This window comes from Zalophus californianus, chromosome 7, assembly GCF_009762305.2.
Source record: "Zalophus californianus isolate mZalCal1 chromosome 7, mZalCal1.pri.v2, whole genome shotgun sequence".
NCBI classification, from domain to species: domain Eukaryota; kingdom Metazoa; phylum Chordata; class Mammalia; order Carnivora; family Otariidae; genus Zalophus; species Zalophus californianus.
In genome coordinates, this window is record NC_045601.1 from 30,463,211 (window position 1) to 30,475,865 (window position 12,655).

The window sequence follows — 12,655 nt, forward strand, 5'->3', positions numbered from 1 at the left end:
CAACAGGGACTAAATCTCACAAACATAGAAGCCAGACTTCATGATTTAATTTATACAAAATTTGAAAGCAGACATACAAAATGAATCTTTATAGAAGTCAGGATATGACCGCCTTTGGGGAGGAGAGGCAAGTGGGGATAATGATCAAGAGGGTCCAGGAAAGGGGTGGTCTTCTGCCTGCTGGTAATTTCTTGATCTGGTTAGTGGTTTCAGGGAGTGGTTTTGCTTTTTTATATTTCATCAAGTTTTATGCTAATGATATGTGCATTTTTCTCTGTGATGTATCAACAAAAATGTTCATTAAAAAATATGTAGTATAATAAAAAAAGGATGTCATCGGAATGCAGAGGAAGAGCACCTTACCTAATTTGGGGGCTAAGTTTTCAGGTAGTTTAGGCCAGAGATGCTTAGGGAAATCTGGAGTGTTCAGATAGGCTGTTTTGGGAACTGAATCTTGGAAGTGAGGCAGAAAGAGGGGCATTTCGGGTGCTGGCTGGTAGAGGTCGGGGAGCAAGGGGGCAGCCTGCGTAAGTACAGTGGATGGAATATTGGGAAAAGGAAGGGTGTCAGACAGATCTGGGTCTGAATCCCAACTCTACTAATCAGCTTTCCAGCTTTGTGCAAGTTGTAACTCTCTCCTAACCTACCTCTTCACAGTTATCTGTGGGACAAGGCCAGAAGGAATTGGAATTCAAAGAATGCAAATTAATTTCTTCTTTCCCAGCTCATTACATTTCTCAATTTCCCCTCCTCCTTACTGGAGTGTAGGAGAAAAAGATATTAAAAAACAGTGAGGAATCATTTTGAATAGAGAGACGGACCTTGTCATTGCTGTTCCTGAAAGTCTCACGGAGAAGTTTAGAATTCATAAAGTAGGAATAGGAAGCGTTTGGAGGCTCTCCATGAGGAAAGTGGAGCGATCGGAAGGAGCGCTCTGGTGACCCTTGCCAAGAGCTGTGAGTGTGGGGAGGGCTTTTCAATTAAAAGAAGAAGAAAAAAGGAAGCCACCTAGGAGACTTCTGATAGTCGTCCCATTGGCGGTGGTGAGGAAAGGATAAAGAGATGTTTTGAAGACCCCCAAATCAATGGAGTTTAGTGAGTCACTGAGAATGGAGGAAGAAGGGTTAATCCCAAACAAGGCACCTTCAATGTAGTTTGTTCATTAATGTAATTGACTTGACTTATTGAAGTGGTTGTAGTAACTGCAATAACAGAATCTGAGACAAAGGCCACCCACCAGTTTCTTCAACGTCCCCAAGACATAAGGAATCAGATGATCAATTATCAATTAGCATAATTAGCAAGGCAAGACGTTACACACTGCAGTCAATCTCTACCCATCCTGTTAAAAAAAATTTCTTGCCTCATCCATCAAAAAGCCTCTAAAAACCCTATTCCATGTGCCTCAAGCCTTGTCTTAAGAGCATAATGATGTTAAACTTGACCTGGTGTTAATCAGAACAACCCTTCTATTAAGAAAAATACACTTATCTAAGTTAATTAAGCCCAATTTGAGAAATTAAATGTTTTCCTCTTTGTTTTGTTTTGTTTTGGTACTTTTATTTTTTTTATTGAAATCCAATTAATTAATATGTAATGTATTATTTGTTTCAGAAGTAGAGGTCAGTGATTCATCAGTCTTGTATAACACTCAGTGCTCATTACATCACATGGCCTCCTTAATGTCCATCACCCAGTTACCCCATCCCCCCCATCCCCTCCCCTCCCCTCCAGCAACCCTCAGTTTGTTTCCTATGATTAAGAGTCTCTTATGCTTTGTCTCCCTCTCTGATTTCATCTTTATTTTTCCCTTCCTTCCCCTATGCTCCTCTGTTTTGTCTCTTAAATTCCACATATGAGTGAGATCATATGATAATTGTCTTTCTCTGAGTGACTTTAAATGTTTTCCTCTTATTGCCTGAAAATTGTTACCCAGTCACTAAAACCAACAATTAATGATTATTGCTTATACTTCCCTTGTACTTAGATGTTTGGTCTACTTTGGCCTTACATACCTGTTATATAAGAACATATTTCACTTATACATGTTTTTTCTGCTTTCCACATCTTCTCTGTGAAAAACTACGGCAGCAAGACTTGGGGTAATCCTTGATGTTTGCTTAGTGTTTACCTATAACATTATGTTCAGACAGATAAGCTTGTGTATTTGGATACCTTGGAAACCATGGACTCCAAAGGATAGAGCTCTTGGTTTCTTCTTTTCTGTGTTGTTTGTTCAGGGCTCCACCTAGCATATCACAGCATATCATGATGATGATACTGTAACAACAATATACAAGGTACAGACTGTTTCCAAGAGAATATACATACAGACAATCACTACTTGTGAACAGTAGGTCAAGGGTCATAAGCATAAAAACATAGTGTCACCTTACATACACATATATAAAACAGATGAGCCTCAGCCAATTTGTTCATGATATCTAGATAATCCTAACACACTTCTGCTCAGTATTATTTTACTGCCACTTTGGGTAGTCATATCCACTCTTAATGTAGCATTCCAGAGGCCAAAGTCATTGCCCTCCCCAACCAGACCTAAACTGCTCGATTCTAAATGTGCTGCTGTGTTGCTAGCAAAGTGCAGTACGGATCTCTCTGTTTGGGCAATAATTAATTAAATTAAAGTTAATTGAATTTAATTAATTAAAGGCTGGAAATGATTTGGAGTCCAAATTAAAAACAGTGGTTATATTTTCCTCTGAAAGATCATGAGAAAGAAACATAGGGTGATGATCTGATCTTCAAATTAAGTTACATGATACCTAAAATGCTGGACACTGTGGGATAAACTTAGAGAAAATATAATTTTTCAAATCAAACATATTTGTGACAGCTCTTTTAAAAACAGAACAAAATAAAGAGGAAATAATCAGGGAGGAGGAAAGAATGTGAGTTAAATGGTGCTTTCCTTTATTTATAAATGGGTAACATTCTCATGGTAAAATAAATAAATAAAAACATGATGGGTTGAAATGAGTAATAATTTCACAGTTGCCTCTCCCAGCCATTCCCACCCCAACTTCCCTTTGGTGGGAATAACCAATAGTAAGCTTTTGGTGTATCTTTTCAGAACTGTGGTATGCATGTACAAGCATAAAGGCTTCCTTCCAATAACACAGAATTAGAATTTTAAAGGAGGGAGCAGAGGAGGTGTCTTGACTGCTGGTTGATTTCTTTTTTTAAGTTATCTTAATTGTTCGTATTTTTTTAAGAAGCTCAAACTCTCACTTGTGGGATTCTAGTGTCTAAAAAAATGTTGGTGCAACAGAATCTTAACATTGCATGTGGACTTTTTCATTTGGTGGTGAATGAAAACACAGCAATCTGGTTTCATGTTGCAGAAAAAACAAACAGAGTGGTAGACTCACTGAGACACAAGACTTGGCTTTCCAAGGTTGCCCTTTGTACAATTTGTACAATTTTTGCCTTGCCCACAATCTTTGGAACCTAACAGCTCAGCAACTTGCTCTAGCTACACTCTTTCTAAAACAGCGGAAAACCATCTCGATTTTCCAGTCACTAAAGAGCTGTTTCATGTCTCAGGCACACCTGAATGTTTTCACAAAAGTTACCTGGTTAGGGGATAATACTTGCCCTTCCAACTATTCCCACATTTCTTTAAGTCATTCTCCCTCTCGACTCTCCCGTCCTTTCCAATTCCACAGAATCATAAAAATGTCAGGAAGAAAAAGATTACTAGGTCCGGGGGTCATAAACTCAGCGCCTTTAAGAACCAGACTTGTAAATCATATTAGAATAAGACAAAGGGAGTCACGGACAATTAAAATAATAACTAAGATCAAAAATAAAAATTGTGTTGGCCAGGTAAAACGAGTCTAATGGGCAGAAACAACTGCAAATTTTCTAGTCTAATCTCATATGCAATTATGTAAAATTCAATGAGCCTCCCTCTCTTTTGCATTCTTGTCATTCCTTAACTATGAGCAACACAACAAAAAACAAAACCCCAAACATGGGATGGAAAGCTCTGCTTCTCTCAACTACACAACAGTGAGGAAGAAATGGGTTTACAAGAACAGGAGTCTGGCATTAGATGACACAGAGCCCATTGCTCAGTGTTGATAGAGACTGTCCCTAGCTCCCAATCATATTCACACATCAGGGGTTCCCAACTTCCGTCAGAATTCTATAACTGGTTTTGGAAAGGAAGCTGGCAGGCTTTTTAGTGTATGATCTAGGAGCTTTCAAGAGGCCCCCTTTTTAGCAGACCACTCGCTCACAAGGGAAAATGGATCATATAGTTTTATAATAATCTAAAGAATGTTCTGTCTCCCATAAAAGGATAAGGAACCAGCTTGGCCAAGCTATCCTGAGTTCCAATGAACAGGATGCCAAGAAAAGATATGTTGAGGGAGACAGCATAGCAAATTAGGAAAAAATCTCTGATTTTTAAAACCCATCTCCACTTCTTAGTCTCCCTGAGCCTTCCTTCCTTCTTTTCCCAAATTGGGACTAAAAGCATTTCTTTTGTACGATAGAGGATCTGAGGTAATATGTGTCAGGACACAGAAAAATGTACTTCAACAAGTAAGTAAATAACAGTGCTCTTGGCACTTGATTGGGGGAGCTGAGGGCCTGGGACCACTCAGATCTTCTGCATGCTTCATAACTTAAAGTACTGCTTCCAGTCAACAGCTCCAACTATGCATCTTTAAAAGAACAGAGAATGACCACGTGCCCTGAGATCCCTGGGCATATCCACCTTCCAGCTGCAATAGGCAGATTGTGAAGGGTTACAATACAATATGTAAGTAAATAATCCCATGTTCCAGTTATATGGAGTTCAAGGTGTTCCTAATAGTCCCAAAGGATTATTAAACTTTTCAAATTAAATTCCTTTTATGTTTCTTAAGCATACACCATAAAGTAAGGGTGAATTGTGCCACATTACTCATCAACAAAAACAGAGTGGAGCAGCGCTCTATAGGCTGACACTATACCATGTCAACCTTGTCTTTAAAGACAGAAGAGATGAGTCACACACTCACAAAGGCTCTGTTCGTACTGTTTCATTATTGCTAACATCAGTACAGTCAAATCTGTGGAAGAAACCCAGGGTTGTTGGGGTCATATCTGGATATAAGCCAGAAGATTTGGGCTCAGGTTCTGCCTTCGTCATCTTGGTAAATCTCCTTTTCCGTAAAATGGGGATACTGGTAACTAACCATTGTGTTTTTCTTACAGGTCAGTGCAAAGATGCAACAAGACAGATGCTGTATGAGAATGGGCTTCACCGACCAGGAAGTGATCAGTTAGCTTCAGATGCTTCTCGCGAGACAGCCTGCCTTGAACAGTACCAATTTACATGACTTTTTATTTTAATACTTGAGACCTCTAGGAGTCTGTTAAGACTTTCCTAATAGATTGTCCTACTCAGAGTTCTTACTTAGTAGAAATTGGATTTTAAACACATCTAATGCATATGTTTATTTGAATTGCCTTTGAAAACATTTCCCCTTTAAAAACGGAAGTTTTTTCAAGGAATTAAATCCCCAGATTCGGAGATGAAGAATTGTTCTTCATTTTGCTAACCCCTAACATGATGAAATCTTATATGTGAGCAAGCAATTTAAAATATAAGGTATAGGGGCAACTGGGTGGCTCAGTCTGTTAAGCGTCCAACTCTTGATTTTGGCTCTAGTCATGATCTCAAGATCATGAGATGAAGCCCCCAGCTGGGTTCCCAGCTGGGCATAGTGGAGCCTGCTTAAGATTCTCTCTCTCAGGCGCCTGGGTGGCTCAGTTGGTTAAGCAACTGCCTTCAGCTCAGGTCATGATCCTGGAGTCCCGGGATCGAGTCCCGCATCGGGCTCCCTGCTCAGCAGGGAGTCTGCTTCTCCCTCTGACCCTCTTCCCTCTCATGCTCTCTATCTCTCATTCTCTCTCTCTCAAATAAATAAAATCTTAAAAAAAAAAAAAGATTCTCTCTCTCCCTCTGCCCCTCTTCTCTCTCTCTTTCTCTTTCTCTCTCTCCCCCTCCCTAAAAAATAAATAAATAAGTTATAAAAGATATTACTAAATAATGAACATCCACATCATTATTTCACTTTTCTTTAAGCTTTATTTAAATGAGAATCACAGAATGGAGAGAGAGAGAGTGAGAGAGAGAGAGATCCTGATAGTATGAATCCTTGTTGCTATTCAATATATCTAACATAGTTTTAGAGGGTCCAGTAACATAAAAAGAGCAGGAAAGGAAATAAGAGGTATAAGTATCAGAAAAGAAAAGGCAAAATTGTCAATGATGCAGATGATGTGATTCTACAGAAACACGAAAAAGTCAGCAAACTACAGACCTACTTGGGGAGTTCAGCAAGATTGCCTCATATAGTATCTACCTACACAATTCAATAATGTTCCTCTACTCAGTAGTAACATAACAGAAAAAAATATTTTCTTTATCTCTATAGCAAAAATTATAAAGTACCTAGGAATTAAGTAACCTAACAGAATGTGCAACAATTTTATAGAGGAAAAAATTATCTCTATTAAAGGGACTGACTACATGACAAGAAATACCATGTTCATGGATGAGGATGTCATAATTTTGCAAAAGTATTGACTCTCCCCAAATCTATCTATTGGTTTCAGTAGATTTCTGATGAAAATTCTAACAGGATTGTTTTAGGGGGAATTGAACAATCAATTATGAAATGTATATGAAAGATTACATCTTACCATCCACTAATATTTCATATAAAATGTACATGAAAGAGTTGATCCACTGTAACAGAAAATGGAGGGTAAAGAAGGGGCAGGGGATCTACTAGATCTTAAAACATATTACAGAGACATCAAAAACAGTGTTAAAGCAGCATGCAGTTGGAGTATGGACAGACAAATGGGCCAAAATAGATGGCATATAAAAATATGAGATTAGTGCCACCACAAATCAACAGAGAAACTGTGGATTATTCAGCAAATAATGTTAGGAAATTTAGCTCATTGTATGAAGAAAAAAAAGTTGGATCTCTACTTCACATGACATTTGAAAACCTAAATAAGAAAGATAAAACTATAAATCTAATAGAAAAAATCAAAGACTATCAAGTCATTGATTAGCTATACTTAGTAAGCAGGTACATCAAGTTGAGAGAAACCTCTTGGTCTGCAAAGCTGAGAGTCTTCTGTATGAGGTTTGGGGATCACCGTATAAGCGGGATTAGGGAAACAGGAAGGATTTTAACGAATGTGGAGTAAGCTTCCAGAGAAAAGTGGGAGCAACCCACATCCACAGGGCACTTTACACTGCCACAGGCTGACTCATTTTGTCTTATCAGATGGGAGAGGCAAACAAGGTAATTCTCTTTTTATATATGCTAAAGTTGAAGCTTTGAAAAGTTCACCTGACTAGACACCCGTGGAGTCAATGGAAGAGTCACACCCGAAGCCACTGCTTCTGACACCTGAGACTTTTCTTTTCAAAGCCTCTTCTGAGCATGCTGGCATATTTACCAGCAGCGAGCCAGTGAGTGGAAGAGCCACTGCCTGCAAAGGACAGGCCAGCTATTTTAGTCTCCCTTCCATAGAGACTACCAGTTTTTGAGACAGACACTTGAAACTGGAGAAAGGAACCTAAGGTCACCAGTAAATAACTTTGGAATATGCGGTTCAAGTTCAAATGAGCCATTTAAAGTGAATAGCTCCATTAAAATTTGTTACAAATCTCCTGAGAGGCAGTTTCTTCTGTTTAATGGTGTCTAAGGTCTGTGTTAAAGAGACAGTAATACATACTCTACCTTCCTCCTAGAACTGCTGTAAGAATCAAATGAGAGGGGTTCTTACATATAAGAATTACCATCCTTTTTTAATTTTCTGATTCCCTTTAACGTGTGAAATAACCTCAACATCAGTCTGCAGCGCCACCTAGTGGATAAATATGTCTTTGCCATTCACCAGCTCCATGGAAAAAATATTTATCCTTGCTATTTTCAGTGTCTCTTCTGTAACTCAGGGACAACATACCTGATAAATAAGATAATGCATCCACAGTGCCTCACATACATGTAGGTTTCAACAATTGTTAGCCCCTTAATCTTTCCTCCTTTCTGAGATATTCTGAGTTGTGTGTAGGAAGGTGTCATGTGTTCTGGTAGCTGGAACAATATTTGATGCTTTTCCTTTGCTCGTACGTAAGATAAGGGAATTATCTGAAAGACTGTCTGCATGGCAAGACTTCTAACAATGTTGAGAAAACTTTTCTGTCAATATTATTCAGCTATTCAGAAGTATCCAGTCTTTTCAATGGTATTTAAAGAGATACAACCCAGGGCGCCTGCTTGGCTCAGTCATTAAGGGTCTGCCTTCGGCTCAGGTCATGATCCCAGGGTCCTGGGATCGAGCCCCACATTGGGCTCCTTGCTCGGCGGGAAGCCTGCTTCTCCCTCTCCCTCTCCCACTCCCCCTGCTTGTGTTCCCTCTCTCGCTGTGTCTGTCTCTGTCAAATAAATAAATAAAATCTTAAAAAAAATAGATAAAAAGGATAAATAATTTTTCCATGGAGCTGGTGAATGGCAAAGACCGAACTCAAGTCAGGTCTTGCTGACCCCAGAAGCCCTCATATTTTGATGGTTTCCCACCCAGGAGAGTGACCAATGGAAACATGCTCCTCTCTGACCCAAATATCTTTCACTGTATATGATATCCAGTCAACTGGCAGCCAGATTATGTGACATCAGGAAATTGAAGACTGTTAATGTCAACCTCTTCATTTTTAAAGAGAAAGTTGGGAAAGCTCAGATCCTTCCCTGGACATTACTAGAATCAAAACAGGTGTGTTACAATAAATGCATATTACTTTATATTGTCTGCTTTGAGGAAGCACATGTTTACCAAGCTTTTATTACTATTTCTCTATTCTTGAGCTCTGACCACATTTTTATAATTTTTCTCACTGCATCACGGACTTCTGAGAAGGGCCCACTGGGTGGTTCCTCCTTGGCTCATGTGCTTATTATTTAATATGATATGGTAAGAAGAAGGAAAATTGGAAGTCAAAGCTAATCTGGAAAAGAGACTGGTGTCACTAGACCTTGATATTAATTTTCCAGATGACTTTGCAGCTGAGTTGGCATGACTGTGTGACATTAGAAGACTGAAAGTAAGTAATAAGGTTAATGGAAAGCCCATGTCTGCAACCACATAGCATGTGCCATAAAGTAGGAATAGCACACAAGTATTTGCACTCATCACATACACGTACTTAGTTCTAAAAGCAACAGGGACTTTTCAAGAAGGACTGCTTCACATTGTTTCTGTGGCAGCTCAGGCTGGAACTCCTGTTCCACGGGTTCTTTCAGATGAAAATTCCCCATGAAATGGGCATAAGAGAGTAATCCAGCATTTGCCAAGTGAGGGCTGGTGAGGGCTGGGCTAAGCAGCCAGCCTTCTGCACTGGGCTGTACTCTGGGGGAAGGCATCTCGCTGTGCTCTGTCACGTGAAACCATAAGCAAACCCAGCAAGTCCTGCTGTGGTGGCCAAGGTGATAGTTGGAACCCGATAGACAGGAACCAAACTAGATCAGGCATCTCGGGACCCAGACATAGTGCTCGGGCTCTTACCTGTCTCAGGGCTTTCCGTTTGCTCTTCCTTCTTTCTGAAAGGCTGCTTCACCTGTTCCTCATTTGATGAAAATGTGCTCCTCCACCCTATCTAAAGCATCTCCTCTATATTCTGTCTCCCTAGCATTTCCTTTAGCACACCACACTGTGATTATTCATTTGTGTTTCTTCTTAGAATGTAAGTTCCCAGAGGACAGAAACTTTACCTATCTGATCTCTATTAAAATCCTAGCACCCATACACCTAGCATATAGTAAGTGCTCACTCAATACATGTTTGTTGGATGATCAAGGGAGTAATTCACTTGTATAATATTTTAGAGCATTTAAAAAAAAATCTCTGCTACAAAAGCAGAGGTGTTATTACTTGGATCGATGTTAACTGGTCAACTAGTCAGAACAAACAAACAAAACAAGTCAGTAGCTTGACATTAAAACTTGGGATGAAAAAAAAGTAGCTATAACATGATATATGACAGAATCAGAATTCAAGATTATTGAGAGACAAAATGGAAATTGGTAAAAAAGTAAATATGAAGTTTCAGATAAGAGTCCAAAGAGTCAATTTTACAACTATAAAAGTGACAAAGTTGGATTTCATAGTACATATGAAAATTAGACAATTTAATTGATTGCAAACTCAGGATGAGTCAAGGGCAAATGAAGTCTCCCCAAACCAAGTGCACTCTTAGGCTGATTACCAGAAATACTGTATTCAAAAGAAAAACAGTTCTATTTATTTCTACCAATGAGGTGATACCAGGAGAAGAAAGTTGTGTTTCTGGCAGGGTATTTCAAGAAAACCACCCCAATTAAATAATCAGGGTGGGAAAGGTACTGAAACCTATCTGTTTACATATGCAAAAACCAATGTCTCCCTAGGAAAGGAGGTGTTGTACATGGCAGTTAGCCTGAAGGGGGCGTGCAGATAGGGAGCTTGATAGCTGTGCACAAATATTTCGTGTGGAGGAGGAGTTAGCCTTCTCTTGCTGTCCTGTGTGGCAGGACAGGGGGAAATCACATGAAGGCAGGCTTTGAAGCAATCCGAGGAGGTAGCGAGATCTTGGGAGTTAACATGACCATCTTGTGACTTTATGTGTTAGTCAGAGTTCTCCAGAGAAACGGAACCAATAGGATATGTACAGATAATGCATAAGAGGAGATTTATTGCAAGAATTTGCTCATGTGAGTAGAGACGCTGCGAAGTCCCACAACCTGCCATCTGCAGGCTGGAGACCCAGGAAAACCAGCAATGTAAGTCAATCTGAGTCTGAAGGTCCAAGAATCAGGAGCACCAATGTCAGAGGGCCAGAGAAGATGCATGTCCCAGTTTAAGCAAAGAGAACACATTCACCCTCCCTCTGTCTTCGTGTTCTATTCGGGTCCTCAACAGATTGGATGATGTTCACCTGCATTGGTAGGGACCATCTTTTTTACTCAGTCTACCAATTCAAATGCTAATCTCTCCCAAAAGCAACCTCACAAACATACCCAGAAAGTAATGCTTTGCCAGCTATCTGGGCATCACTTTGCCCAGTCAAGGTGACATATAAAATGACCCATTACACTCTGTAACTACTTTGAGGGCAGGTTGTACTGGATCAGGGAGAGTCCTGAGCAGGTAACCCCCACATTTTCCTCCAGCTCTAAATATTTTACACTTCTGATGGTCTCTCCAGGATGTTGAGAATAAAACAAAACCATTTAAAAGTGTATACAAGCACTCTATCAGCATAGCATATAATTTTTACCTACCATTAACATTTTCTGCCTATACATTATTACATTATTACTTAAACACAAGTTTATTGGAGTTCTTTGAAATAACTAAGAAAGAGTTCTAGAATCAGATTATAACAAGAAAATGGGAAAGTCATTCAGTTGCCTATCTTTCAGTAATTGTGATGTAGAAGTGCCATGTTTGCAGTTCACCAGCTTGGAAAGTCTCCTTCCAGGGGAAACAGGAGACCAAACCCCATTCTTTTAGAGGCCTGATAAGAGCTCTGTTGATGTCAGTCACCAATGTTTCACAGGAGAATCCTCAGGGAAATTGGGATTAAGGAATTCTCTGGGAAAAGTCCCAGAACATTTATTTTAAACCACTATTACAACAGCTGTCAGATCAGCCTGGGGCACATTCTGGAAATAGACATTCCCTTGGTCTTCCTCACCCTATCTCCCCCAGCCCCACTCCAATTCATATGTGAGAGGGCATGAGTCTCTTTACACAGAAGGATTTTCTAAAAGTGTGGGTTGTGGATAAGTAAACTTTGGAATGCATTCTGGGAGATGGCTAAACCTAAAATCCTTCCTTAGAAGTGATAGTTAAATAGGATAGATTCTCATTTGTCAGGGGCAATTTAAAGTACTCATCAGGGTAGGATAACTGTGCCATCCCAGACCCCCAGGACACACCTATGACAAGCACCTACCTGGAGGTTGCTTAGGTGGAAGTTACCCAAACCTAGGATCACTCTGATAGGATAGGATAAGTCACTGTAGATGTAGATCTGTGTTGATGTCTATGTGGTTTAGTTATTGGGCTCAGGTGGAGAGCAGCAGGTCCTCCCCACTTGCTAGCATGTAAGGACATGGTCAGTTCATAACATTTTCTCTGGAGAAAATCACGCCAGCCCTTGTGCTCGCCTAAAATTACGGACCAATTGCACTGAATTGCATCCAAATTCTAGGTAGAGGAAAATAAAATAAACTGTTAATAGCCCTCAATGGATGAGAAACAACTTCTAAATCCAAACCTGGAACTAATTTTCCATGAGAAAACATCCAGGAATCTAGAATAAGTCCTAGGGTCGAGGAGCGGCAGACCTAACAGTTTCTGGACACTGTGTAGGTCCCCAGACCTGCAGAAGACACTGGCCATTGTTCCTCAAGCTCAGCTTTTCTGAGACCTCCTGTGGCTGGATTATTTCTGCTTGACCCATAAGCCTTTGGTTTCTCTGGCTTCTTCCATCCCATTTTCTCCCTGGACCACATCAAGAAACCTGGCATCCCAGTTGTCTCTAAATTTTGCCAACTCCTTAACTTCATGT